Genomic DNA, 14,383 nt, shown 5'->3' with positions numbered 1-14,383 from the left:
TTGATGGGGACAGTGTAGAGGGAGCTTTACTCTGTATCTAACCCCGTGCTGTCCCTGTCCTGGGGGTGTTTCATGGGGACAGTGTAGAGGGAGCTTTACTCTGTATCTAACCCCGTGCTGTACCTGTCCTGGGAGTGTTTGATGGGGACAGTGTAGAGGGAGCTTTACTCTGTATCTAACCCCGTGCTGTACCTGTCCTGGGAGTGTTTGTTGAGGACAGTGTAGAGGGAGCTTTACTCTGTATCTAACCCCGTGCTGTACCTGTCCTGGGAGTGTTTGATGGGGACAGTGTAGAGGGAGCTTTACTCTGTATATAACCCCGTGCTGTACCTGTCCTGGGAGTGTTTGATGGGGACAGTGTAGAGGGAGCTTTACTCTGTATCTAACCCCGTGCTGTACCTGTCCTGGGAGTGTTTGATGGGGACAGTGTAGAGGGAGCTTTACTCTGTATCTAACCCCGTGCTGTACCTGTCCTGGGAGTGTTTGATGGGGACAGTGTAGAGGGAGCTTTACTCTGTATTGTTGCTCGTTTTAGCCTTAGTTTAATTGCTCTTATTCTGTCACCTTTGCTCGAGTCGCCAGGTATCTCTGATACCGCCACGAGGTTCAAGTCCGAGTAATGATTAATAATCCAACACACCGATTAGTAAGAGTTAAATCAACCTCATTTATTATATACAGCAATTAATACTTATACATTAATTCTACTTCTAGGCTACTTCCTACAACTAACAGGCCAATACTTAACTTTGGAAATGGCCCACCAGGTCAGGGAAACGAATGGCCTTTCGTATGGGTTCTGATCCTCGGGATTCAAAGCAGGTACAGGTCGATAGGAGTGTCTATCTGGCCGCGATCGTTGGAGTAAGACTTGCGTTCCTTTCGGCTGTTGTTGGAGGGAGTGAAGAAGGGTGCAGCCGGGAGGAGAAGGAGGGTCGATTTGAACTTGGCCCCTATTCTTATAGTCCCCAGGGGCTTCCCGCCTGTCGGGGCGGACCCCGTACCTGGTTCCAAGTGATTGGACTTGGTCCCAATCACTTGGTTCGATATTCTCCAATGCTGGAGCGATTCCGTGATCGAGGGGTGGCCGTTTACCTCTCTTTGTGTCAGCTCCTGCTGGCGCCGAAAAGTCTGGGTCGGCTTTGTGGTACTAATTTGTAGCATATTGTTCCCGGGATGCCTACTTACTATGCAGGTGGCTGGGGTGTTATGTTGATGGCTGCAGGTATCGATCTGGGCCGACTTCCCCAGAGGCGAATCCACTGTTTTACCTGCAGCTGTCTGTTTGAGTCCGGTTGGCTGATTTTCCCATCAGCCTCTTCCGTTCGCCATTTTAAATCGGGGTTTGGCCATTCTAATCGGGAGCCAGCCAGTTTACATGGCTACATTATCTAACCCCGTGCTGTACCTGTCCTGGGAGTGTTTGATGGGGACAGTGTAGAGGGAGCTTTACTCTGTATCTAACCCCGTGCTGTACCTGTCCTGGGAGTGTTTGATGGGGACAGTGCAGAGGGAGCTTTACTCTGTAGTTACCCCATGCTGTACCTGTCCTGGGAATGTTTGATGGGGACAGTGTCGAGGGAGCTTTACTCTGTATCTAACCCCGTGCTGTACCTATCCTGGGAGTGTTTGATGGGGAGAGTGTAGAGGGAGCTTTACTCTGTATCTAACCCCGTGCTGTACCTGTCCTGGGAGTGTTTGATGGGGGCAGTGTAGAGGGAGCTTTACTCTGTATCTAACCCCGTGCTGTACCTGTCCTGGGAGTGTTTGATGGGGACAGTGTAGAGGGAGCTTTACTCTGTATCTAACCCCATGCTGTACCTGTCCTGGGAGTGTTTGATGGGGACAGTGTAGAGGGAGCTTTACTCTGTATCTAACCCTGTGTTGTACCTGTCCTGGGAGTGTTTGATGGGGACAGTGTAGAGGGAGCTTTACTCTGTATCTAACCCCGTGCTGTACCTGTCCTGGGAGTGTTTGATGGGGACAGTGTAGAGGGAGCTTTACTCTGTATCTAACCCCGTGCTGTCCCTGTCCTGGGAGTGTTTGATGGGGACAGTGTAGAGGGAGCTTTACTCTGTATCTAACCCCGTGCAGTACCTGTCCTGGGAGTGTTTGATGGGGACAGTGTAGAGGGAGCTTTACTCTGTATCTAACCCCGTGCTGTACCTGTCCTGGGAGTGTTTGATGGGGACAGTGTAGAGGGAGCTTTACTCTGTATCTAACCCCGTGCTGTACCTGTCCTGGGAGTGTTTGATGGGGACAGTGTTGGTAATATTTTGCGTGGTCTGTGCTGAATGAGTGACAGGATGGGGGAGTCAGTAGTGTGCAGTACACCGCAATGATCTCTGTCAGCGGGTGCGTTGTGTTGGCATTGGGGGAAGGACACACAGCGGGTCCACCGTGTCTGCCATGTCAGATGCTCGTGCCCTTCGCTGACTGAGCTCCGCTCCGGTGAGCTGCTGTTCCTCTCCTCCGGACGTAGCCAATCCGTGAACCAGTCCCACCTCACCGTCCATCGCCAAACCCCCGCGACAGACAAGCTCTTCGACTGTGTGGGGGGGGGGGGCTGCGCCGAGATCTTCACCAACGCGATCGAGGAGAGGAAAGCTGAATGGATCATCCCAGGCGAGCGGTCCTTCGCCTGACCGAACTGTGCCAGGGCCCTGACCCCCCCCCTCGTCCTTCCCGATGCTCACCGCTGCATGCACACCAGCTGACATTCAATCTCCCCCTTAACCTCCTCCTCATTGACTCCCGTCTCCCATCACAAACCCTTCCCCCATTTGGAACATCTCGATTCAATCTCCCCCTGAACCTTCTCATTGACTCCCATCTCCCATCGCAAACCCTTCCCCCATTGGGAACGTCTCGATTCAATCTCCCCCTTAACCTTCTCCTCATTGACTCCCATCGCAAACCCTTCCCCCATTTGGAACATCTCGATTCAATCTCCCCCTTAACCTCCTCCTCATTGACTCCCGTCTCCCATCGCAAACCCTTTCCCCTTTGGGAACGCCTCGATTCAATCTCCCCCTTAACCTTCTCCTCATTGACTCCCATCTCCAATCGCAAACCCTTCACCCATTTGCAACGTCTCGATTCAATCTCCCCCTTAACCTTCTCCTCATTGACTCCCGTCCCCCATCACAAACCCTTCCCCCATTCAGAACGTCTCGATTCAATCCCCCCTTAACCTTCTCCTCATTGACTCCCATCTCCCATCGCAAACCCTTCCCCCATTTGGAACGTCTGAATTCAATCTCCCCTTAACCTTCTCCTCATCGACTCCCATCGCAAACCCTTCACCCATTTGCAACGTCTCGATTCAATCTCCCCCTTAACCTTCTCCTCATTAACTCCCATCTCCCATCGCAAACCCTTCCCCCATTTGGAAACGTCTCGATTCAATCTCCCCCTTAACCTTCTCCTGAAATGAAATGAAAATCAGTTTACCCTCTAAATGAAAATCGCTCATTGTCACAAGTAGGCTTCAAATGAAGTTACTGTGAAAAGCCCCTAGTCGCCACATTCCGGCGCCTGTTCGGGGGGGGAGGCTGGGACGGGAATCGAACCGTGCTGCTGGCCTGCTTCAAAAGCCAGCCCTTTAGCCCTGTGCTAAATCAGCTCTTCATTGACGCCCATCTCCCGTCGCAAACCCGTCCCCCATTCCGAACACGTGCCGGTCAGGAGGGGTTCGGCCGAGGGGGAAGCGGGCCGAGGTCGGGTGGTCGGGGTGCAGCCTCGATGGGCCGAATGGCCTCCTTGTGCGCTGCAGGGATCCCGTGAACAACTGCAGGAAAGTTACTTTGAATCAGTTGACACCTTTTGGAAATGTCGGTAAGTCTGGTAGAATCTAACATTCAACGTGAGAACCTGCTGTCCAGAGTTACCAACGCTGCGAGTTCAACCAATATAAACCCTTGGCAATTTCAGGGTTAAAGTGTTTGACTGCTGCGGCCACGTTTTTTTTCTTGAAAAAGGATCTTGTCTTGAGAAACCAGAAAAGTTTCAGGAGCCAGAGGTGGAGTTGACCAGAGCAAAATCCCGGGCTAAGGGACTGGATAAAAGCACATTCTTGCGGATGCCGGAAAATCTCAGCAGGTCTGGCAGCATCTGTAGGGGGAGAAAAGGGCGAACGTGGTCGAGTCCAGGTGACCCTTTGTCAACGCTGAAAGACAGAGAAAGTGGGAAATATTCATACTGTGGAGTGACAATGAAATATGTCATAGCCACAGAAACCAAGGGAAGGAGTGCAAATAGACACAGAAACTAAGGGAACAGAGTGCTAATTGACACAGAAACCAAGGGAACAGAGTGTGAATAACCACAGAAACGAAGTGAACAGTGTCTATTAGCACTCTGTTCCCTTGGTTTCTGTGGCTAATAGACATTGCTCCCTTGGTTTCTGTGGCTATTCACACTCAGAAACCAAGGGAACAGATGTTAATAGCCACAGAAACCAAGGGAGCAGAGTGCTGATGGCCACAGAAACCAAGGGAACAGATGCTAATAGCCACAGAAACCAAGGGAACAGATGCTAATAGCCACAGAAACCAAGGGAACAGAGTGCTAATAGACACTGCTCCCTTGGTTTCTGTGGCTATTCACACTCTGTTCCCTTGGTTTCTGAGTGTGAATAGCCACAGAAACCAGGGGAACAGAGTGCTAATAGACACAGAAACCAAGGGAACAGAGTGTCAATAGCCACAGAAACCAAGGGAACAGAGTGTGAATAGCCACAGAAACAAAGGGAACAGATGCTAATAGACACTGCTCCCTTGGTTTCTGTGGCTATTCACACTCAGAAACTAAGGGAACAGAGTGTGAATAGCCACAGAAACCAAGTGAACAGTGTCTATTAGCACTCTGTTCCCTTGGTTTCTGTGGCTAATAGACATTGCTCCCTTGGTTTCTGTGGCTATTCACACTCAGAAACCAAGGGAACAGATGTTAATAGCCACAGAAACCAAGGGAGCAGAGTGCTGATGGCCACAGAAACCAAGGGAACAGATGCTAATAGCCACAGAAACCAAGGGAACAGTGTCTATTAGCACTCTGTTCCCTTGGTTTCTGTGGCTAATAGACATTGCTCCCTTGGTTTCTGTGGCTATTCACACTCAGAAACCAAGGGAACAGATGTTAATAGCCACAGAAACCAAGGGAACAGATGTTAATAGCCACAGAAACCAAGGGAGCAGAGTGCTGATGGCCACAGAAACCAAGGGAACAGAGTGTGACTAGCCACAGAAACCAAGGGAACAGATGCTAATAGATACAGAAACCAAGGGAACAGATGCTAATAGCCACAGAAACCAAGGGAACAGAGTGCTAATAGACACTGCTCCCTTGGTTTCTGTGGCTATTCACACTCTGTTCCCTTGGTTTCTGAGTGTGAATAGCCACAGAAACCAAGGGAACAGAGTGTGAATAGCCACAGAAACAAAGGGAACAGATGCTAATAGACACTGCTCCCTTGGTTTCTGTGGCTATTCACACTCAGAAACCAAGGGAACAGAGTGTGGATAGCCACAGAAACCAGGGGAACAGAGTGCTAATAGACACAGAAGCCAAGGGAACAGGTGCTAATAGCCACAGAAACCAAGTGAACAGAGTGTGAATAGCCACAGAAACCAAGGGAGCAGAGTGTGAATAGCCACAGAAACAAAGGGAACAGAGTGCTGATAGACACAGAAACACAGGAAACAGAGTGTGACTAGCCACAGAAACCAAGTGAACAGAGTGTGAATAGTCACAGAAACCAAGGGAACAGAGTGTGAATAGCCACAGAAACCAGGGGAACAGAGTGCTAATAGATACAGAAACCAAGGGAACAGAGTGCTGATGGCCATAGAAACCAAGTGAACAGAGTGTGAATAGCCACAGAAACCAGGGGAACAGAGTGCTAATAGATACAGAAACCAAGGGAACAGAGTGCTGATGGCCATAGAAACCAAGTGAACAGAGTGTGAATAGCCACAGAAACCAAGTGAACAGAGTGTGAATAGCCACAGAAACCAGGGGAACAGAGTGCTAATAGCCACAGAAACCAAGGGAACAGATGTTAATAGCCACAGAAACCAAGGGAACAGAGTGTGAATAGCCACAGAAACCAAGGGAACAGAGTGTGAATAGCCACAGAAACCAAGTGAACAGAGTGAATAGCCACAGAAACCAAGGGAACAGAGTGTGAATAGCCACAGAAACCAAGTGAACAGAGTGTGAATAGCCACAGAAACCAGGGGAACAGAGTGCTAATAGCCACAGAAACCAAGGGAACAGATGTTAATAGCCACAGAAACCAAGGGAACAGAGTGTGAATAGTCACAGAAACCAAGTGAACAGAGTGTGAATAGCCACAGAAACCAAGGGAACAGAGTGTGAATAGCCACAGAAACCAAGTGAACAGAGTGAATAGCCACAGAAACCAGGGGAACAGAGTGCTAATAGTCACAGAAACCAAGTGAACAGAGTGAATAGCCACAGAAACCAAGGGAACAGAGTGTGAACAGCCACAGAAACCAAGTGAACAGAGTGTGAATAGCCACAGAAACCAGGGGAACAGAGTGCTAATAGATACAGAAACCAAGGGAACAGAGTGTGAATAGCCACAGAAACCAAGGGAACAGAGTGTGAATAGCCACAGAAACCAAGTGAACAGTGTGAATAGCCACAGAAACCAAGTGAACAGAGTGTGAATAGCCACAGAAACCAGGGGAACAGAGTGCTAATAGATACAGAAACCAAGGGAACAGAGTGTGAATAGCCACAGAAACCAAGTGAACAGAGTGTGAATAGCCACAGAAACCAAGTGAACAGAGTGTGAATAGCCACAGAAACCAGGGGAACAGAGTGCTAATAGATACAGAAACCAAGGGAACAGAGTGAATAGTCACAGAAACCAAGTGAACAGAATGTGAATAGCCACAGAAACCAGGGGAACAGAGTGCTAATAGATACAGAAACCAAGGGAACAGAGTGTGAATAGCCACAGAAACCAAGTGAACAGATGCTCATAGCCACAGAAACCAGGGGAACAGAGTGCTAATAGATACAGAAACCAAGTGAACAGAGTGTGAATAGCCACAGAAACCAGGGGAACAGAGTGCTAATAGATACAGAAACCAAGTGAACAGAGTGCTGATGGCCACAGAAACCAAGTGAACAGTGTGAATAGCCACAGAAACCAAGTGAACAGAGTGTGAATAGCCACAGAAACATGGGGAACAGAGTGCTAATAGATACAGAAACCAAGGGAACAGAGTGTAAATAGCCACAGAAACCAAGTGAACAGAGTGTGAATAGCCACAGAAACTAGGGGAACAGAGTGTGAATAGTCACAGAAACCAAGTGAACAGATGCTAATAGCCACAGAAACCAGGGGAACAGAGTGCTAATAGATACAGAAACCAAGGGAACAGAGTGTGAATAGTCACAGAAACCAAGTGAACAATGTGCTGATGGCAGTGCCCAGAGAGAACAAAAGGTGTGAAAGGCCAAACAGCAGAGGAAACTAACAGAGAAACTAGGGGCTGGTTTAGCACACTGGGCTAAATCGCTGGCTTTGAAAGCAGACCGAGGCAGGCCAGCAGCACGGGTTCAATTCCCGTCCCAGCCTCCCCGAACAGGCGCCAGAATGTGATGACTAGGGGCTTTTCACAGTAACTTCATTTGAAGCCTACTTGCGACAATCAGCGATTTTCATTTAGAGGGTAAACTGTGATAGATGTGGATGGGGGAGGAGGGTTAAGTTAGGGGGGGGGAATATATCTATAAGGAAAGGAAAGAAATGGTTAAAAAAAAAAGTTAAAATGAAATGGGATGAAAACAGATGTATCGAGGTGGGGTGGAGCTAATCATCTGAAGTGGTTGATTTGCCGGACTGGAAGATGGAATGTAGTTTGCCGAACTAGAAGATGAGATGTTGTTCCTCCAGTTTGCGTTGAGCTTTACTGGAACATTGCAGCAGGCCAAGGACAGGCATGTGGGCATGGGAGCAGGGTCTTGTGTTAAAATGGCAAGCAACAGGAAGGTCAGGGTCCTGAATGCGCACAGACCGAGCGATCACCCAGTCTGCGTTTGGTCTCTCCCAGTATAGAGGAGAAACCAAGTGAACAGAGTGTCAATAGCCACAGAAACCAAGTGAACAGAGTGTGACTAGCCACAGAAACCAGGGGAACAGAGTGTGAATAGCCACAGAAACCAAGTGAACAGATGCTAATAGCCACAGAAACCAAGTGAACAGAGTGTGAATAGCCACAGAAACATGGGGAACAGAGTGCTAATAGATACAGAAACCAAGGGAACAGAGTGTAAATAGCCACAGAAACCAAGTGAACAGAGTGTGAATAGCCACAGAAACTAGGGGAACAGAGTGTGAATAGTCACAGAAACCAAGTGAACAGATGCTAATAGCCACAGAAACCAGGGGAACAGAGTGCTAATAGATACAGAAACCAAGGGAACAGAGTGTGAATAGTCACAGAAACCAAGTGAACAATGTGCTGATGGCAGTGCCCAGAGAGAACAAAAGGTGTGAAAGGCCAAACAGCAGAGGAAACTAACAGAGAAACTAGGGGCTGGTTTAGCACACTGGGCTAAATCGCTGGCTTTGAAAGCAGACCGAGGCAGGCCAGCAGCACGGGTTCAATTCCCATCCCAGCCTCCCCGAACAGGCGCCAGAATGTGATGACTAGGGGCTTTTCACAGTAACTTCATTTGAAGCCTACTTGCGACAATCAGCGATTTTCATTTAGAGGGTAAACTGTGATAGATGTGGATGGGGGAGGAGGGTTAAGTTAGGGGGGGGGAATATATCTATAAGGAAAGGAAAGAAATGGTTAAAAAAAAAAGTTAAAATGAAATGGGATGAAAACAGATGTATCGAGGTGGGGTGGAGCTAATCATCTGAAGTGGTTGATTTGCCGGACTGGAAGATGGAATGTAGTTTGCCGAACTAGAAGATGAGATGTTGTTCCTCCAGTTTGCGTTGAGCTTTACTGGAACATTGCAGCAGGCCAAGGACAGGCATGTGGGCATGGGAGCAGGGTCTTGTGTTAAAATGGCAAGCAACAGGAAGGTCAGGGTCCTGAATGCGCACAGACCGAGCGATCACCCAGTCTGCGTTTGGTCTCTCCCAGTATAGAGGAGAAACCAAGTGAACAGAGTGTCAATAGCCACAGAAACCAAGTGAACAGAGTGTGACTAGCCACAGAAACCAGGGGAACAGAGTGTGAATAGCCACAGAAACCAAGTGAACAGATGCTAATAGCCACAGAAACCAAGTGAACAGAGTGTGAATAGCCACAGAAACCAGGGGAACAGAGTGTGAATAGTCACAGAAACCAAGTGAACAGAGTGTGAATAGCCACAGAAACCAGGGGAACAGAGTGCTAATAGATACAGAAACCAAGGGAACAGAGTGTGAATAGTCACAGAAACCAAGTGAACAGAGTGTGAATAGCCACAGAAACCAGGGGAACAGAGTGCTAATAGATACAGAAACCAAGTGAACAGAGTGTGAATAGCCACAGAAACCAGGGGAACAGAGTGTGAATAGCCACTCCACATTGGGAGCAGCGAATGCAGTAGACCAAATTGGAAGAGATGCAAGTGAAACGCTGCTTAACCTGGAATGAGTGTTTTGGGCCTGGGATGTTAAGCATGGAAGAGGTAAAGGGGCAGGTGTTACACCTTCTGCGGTTGCACGGGAAGGTGCCTTGGCTGATGGGAGAGGTGCTGGGTATGGCGGAGGAGCGGACTAGATTGTCTCGGAGGGAACGGTCTCTGCGGAATGCTGACAGGGGGAGTGAAGGGAAGGTGTGTTTGGCGGAGGCCTCACGCTGGAGTTGGCGAAAATGGCGGAGGATCATGCTTTGCATACGGAGGCTGGTGGGGTGAAACGTGAGAACGAGGGGGACTCTATCCTTGTTCTGGGAGGGGGTTGCGGGAGGGGGCGAGGGTAGTGGCGCGGGAGATGGACCGTACCTCGGTCAACAACTGTCGGTGGGAAATCACGGCCGAGGAAGGAGGAACACATTTTCGAAGCAGCATTTTGGAAAGTGGCATCAGCGGAACAAATGCGTCGGAGGCGAAGGGGTTGGGGGCGAAGGTGTTGGGAGAAAGGAATAGAGTCCTCACAGGGTGTAGGGTGCAAAGAGCTGTAGTCCAGATAGCTGTGGGAGTCAGTGGGCTTGTCGTGGATAGTCTATTGCCGGAAATGGAGACAGAAAGATTAGGGAAGGGAAGGGAAGGGTCTGAGATGGACCAGGGGAAAGCGATGGAGGGGTGGAAACTGGAAGCAAAAGTTGATGAACTTTTCCAGATCCGGACGCGAGCTTGTCGCGACACCAAAATAGTCATCAATGTACAAGGTAAAGGAGTTGTGGGAGGGGACCCAGGTAGGCCTGGAACAAGGAGTGTTCCACGTACCCCATAAAAAGGCAGGCGGAGCTAGGACCCATGCGGGTACCCCATTGCTGCACCTTTGATGCGTAGAAAATAGGATGGGTTAAAGGAGACGTTGTTGAGAGAATGAAAGGGGAGATTGTGGGCACCGATCCCACTACCTCTCAGCGGCCTAAGGTACTGTTGTTCAACTCGGGGAGGAACGCCTGGGGAGTTGCCGTGTTTTCAGCCTGGATGTCCTTGCTGGGTGGAGCGAAGACATTCACAGACATTTCGAAACAGCGTTTTTGGAGTGAACTGCTGAGCTGGCTACCCATTCGACCACAAGTCCCACAGGAGGATAGTAAACAACAAATAAAAGATGAATGGTATTTAAAGCAAATCAGACTTGTCTGAGGGCAAAGGGGGCTGCTGAAACAAGCTAGCTGTAACATCTTTCCGAAGATATTAAGCCAGTGTCTGCAGGCATTCTAACACGAGCAAAGTCTATTCTGGAAAGTAAATATTACTCTGTGTCATCGAGATATGGGATGGATTGAGAGCTGTATGTTTTTTCTGCCATGTTATTTAATTGGGTATAGAGATAGCAATTAAGGGTGTTGCATTTACTGTATTTAGCATTGTCCACGGGATACATTGTAAGCTATTTTTTGGGTGCGACGTTAAGGAGTTTACTGTTGCGTTCATTAAATTTTGTTTCGAAATGCCAGAGCTCTATTTCTCTGCGCACACACTCCTGGAGGGAATCGTTCTTTCCGCAGGATTACAAATGTCACGGGAGTGTCCCTTTCAGAAAGGTTTGTGTCCTTTCCCGCGGCTTCAGTGATGTGGTGGAGCTGAGCTGAGAGCTGTCTCCGGTTTCGCTTTCAGTTTGACCGCTGTGGACTACAGACAGAGGAAATAAATGTTTAGGCCAGTCTCTCTCTCTCTCTCTCTCGTCATTCAGAGTTGGTCCAGAAAACAAAAAAAACATTGATTATAGCTACCCAAGACATAGTTTGCTTTCCGGAAGGGTCTGAAACCTGGCGGTGAGACGGGGTCAGAATCTCGGGGGAAGCCAGCCTCGTTGAAGGGAGAATGCAGAGTGCTGGAACACGCCCTTGCAAAGGGGTTTTGGGGTCATGCCATTTTGTCTTTGAATTGGAACAGTTAAGGGGGGGATTCATTAAGTGTTATACACAGATTACGGGGTATCTGCCTTCCTGTTTTCGTCGCCAAATTGGATGACCCCACGTTTGCCCACATTGTATTGCATTGCATTGTAAGGGGCTGGTTTAGCACACAGGGCTAAATTGCTGGCTTTGAAAGCAGGCCAGCAGCACGGTTCAATTCCCGTACCAGCCTCCCCGAATAGGCGCCGGAATGTGGCGACTAGCGGCTTTTCACGGTAACTTCATTTGAAGCCGACTTGTGACAATAAGCGATTTTCATTTCTATGTTTGATTATAAAGTGTCTGGGAAGAATGTGGAATCAGTCTTCCGCCCATCCTGCTCAAATTCGACATGAAGGGGTCAGGCGGACGTCATAATAATACTTTGGAGTTTCTAAGCTCTGGCCCAGGACACAAAATAAACTAAAATCTGGGGTCTGTGTCGAGAATCGCAGCCTCCGTCGGGGGGGACTGGTCTGAGGTCGTGTGAGCTGCAGGTTGTCACGGTGGAACAGTCGCTGAAGGTTGGTGCAGGTGCAGCAGGCAGCGATGAAAGCTAATGCTGGCCTTCACAGCGAGAGAGAGGATTCGTATCGGAGCAGGGATGTGTTGCTGCAGTGGAACAGGGCCTTGGTGTGGCCGCATTTGGAGTATTGCGTGCAACTCTGGTCGCCTCATTTTAGGAAGGATGTGGAAGCTCTGGAAAAGGTGCAGAGGAGATTTACCAGGATGTTGCCTGGAATGGAGAGTAGGTCTTACGAGGAAAGGTTGAGGGTGCTAGGCCTTTTCTCATTAGAACGGAGAAGGATGAGGGGCGACTTGATAGAGGTTTATAAGATGATCAGGGGAATAGATAGAGTAGACAGTCAGAGACTTTTTCCCCGGGTGGAACACACCATTACAAGGGGACATAAATTTAAGGTGAAAGGTGGAAGATATAGGAGGGATATCAGAGGTAGGTTCTTTACCCAGGGAGTAGTGGGGGCATGGAATGCACTGCCTGTGGAAGTAGTTGAATCGGAAACATTAGGGACCTTCAAGCAGCTATTGGATAGGTACATGGATTACGGGAAAATGATATAGTGTAGATTTATTTGTTCTTAAGGGCAGCACGGTAGCATTGTGGATAGCACAATTGCTTCACAGATCCATGGTCCCAGGTTCGATTCCGGCTTGGGTCATTGTCTGTGCGGAGTCTGCACGTCCTCCCCGTGTCTGCGTGGGTTTCCTCCGGGTGCTCCGGTTTCCTCCCACAGTCCAAAGATGTGCGGGTTAGGTGAATTGGCCAATGATAAATTGCCCTTAATGTCCAAATTGCCCTTGGTGTTGGGTGGAGGTGTTGAGTTTGGGTCGGGTGCTCTTTCCAAGAGCTGGTGCAGACTCAGGGGGCCGAATGGCCTCCTTCTGCACTGTAAATTCAATGATAATCTATGATTAATCTAGGACAAAGGTTCGGCACAACATCGTGGGCCGAAGGGCCTGTTCTGTGCTGTATTTTCTATGTTCTATGTTCTATGGAGGGAAGATCTTACGAGGAAAGGCTGAGGGACTTGAGGCTGTTTTCGTTCGAGAGAAGAAGGTTAAGAGGTGACTTAATTGAGGCATACAAGGAGGATTGGATAGAGTGGACAGTGAGAGCCTTTTTCCTCGGATGGTGATGTCTAGCACGAGGGGACATAGCTTTAAATTGAGGGGAGATAGATATAGGACAGATGTCAGAGGTAGGTTCTTTACTCAGAGAGTAGTAAGGGCGTGGAATGCCCTGCCTGCAACAGTAGTGGACTCGCCAACTCTAAGGGCATTCAAATGGTCATTGGATAGACATACGGACGATAAGGGAATAGCGTAGATGGGCTTTAGAGTGGTTTCACAGGTCGGCGCAACATCGAGGGCCGAAGGGCCTGTACTGCGCTGTAATGTCTAGGCTCACATTAACCCGGCACTGACGTTACTGTGAAAAGCCCCTAGTCGCCACATTAATAATAATCTTTATTAGTGTCACAAGTAGGCTCACATTAACCCGGCACTGACGTTACTGTGAAAAGCCCCTAGTCGCCACACTCCGGCGCCTGTTCGGGCTGCACAGAGGGACAATTCAGAATGTCCGATCCACCTAACCCGCACGTCTTTGGGCTGCGGGAGGAAACCGGAGCCCCCCGGAGGAAACCCACGCAGACACGGGGGGGGGTGGGGGGGAGAGAGAGAGAGAACGTGCAGACTCCGCGCAGACAGAGTGACCCAAGCCGGGGATCGAACCCGAGACGCTGGCGCTGCGAGGCAACAGTGCTAACCACTGCGCTACCGTGCCGGCCACTGGTTTGAGGAAAGGACACGTTCTTGCGATCGAGGGTGTCCAGTGAAGGTTCACCAGACTAATCCCCGGGACGGCAGGACTGACAAATGGAGAACGACTGGGCAGAATCTGATAGAAACATATAAAATCCTGGACAGGCGAGATGCGGAAAGAATGTTCCGGATGTTGGGGATGTCCAGAACTAGGGGGTCACAGCCCAAGAATAAGGGGTCAGCCAATCAGGGACCGAGATGAGGAAGGACTTCTGTCAGAGTTGGGAACTTGCGGAACTCTCGACCACATTTGGGTCCAGTTTGTTGGATATATTAAAGAGGACGCGGCCCTTGCGGTTACAGGGATCTAGGGGTAGGGAGAGAAAGCGGGAGTGGGGGTACTGAATTTGCGCAATCAGCCATTATCGTATTGAACAGTGCAGCAGGCCCCAAGGGCTGATCGATCTCCTGCCCCTATTTTCTCTGGAATACTACAGACACAGCTGGATCAGTTATTGGACTGACGAGGGCTCTGCTCACTC

Source organism: Scyliorhinus torazame, chromosome 23, assembly GCF_047496885.1.
Source record: "Scyliorhinus torazame isolate Kashiwa2021f chromosome 23, sScyTor2.1, whole genome shotgun sequence".
Classification (NCBI taxonomy): Eukaryota; Metazoa; Chordata; class Chondrichthyes; order Carcharhiniformes; family Scyliorhinidae; genus Scyliorhinus; species Scyliorhinus torazame.
This window is presented reverse-complemented; position numbering follows the sequence as displayed.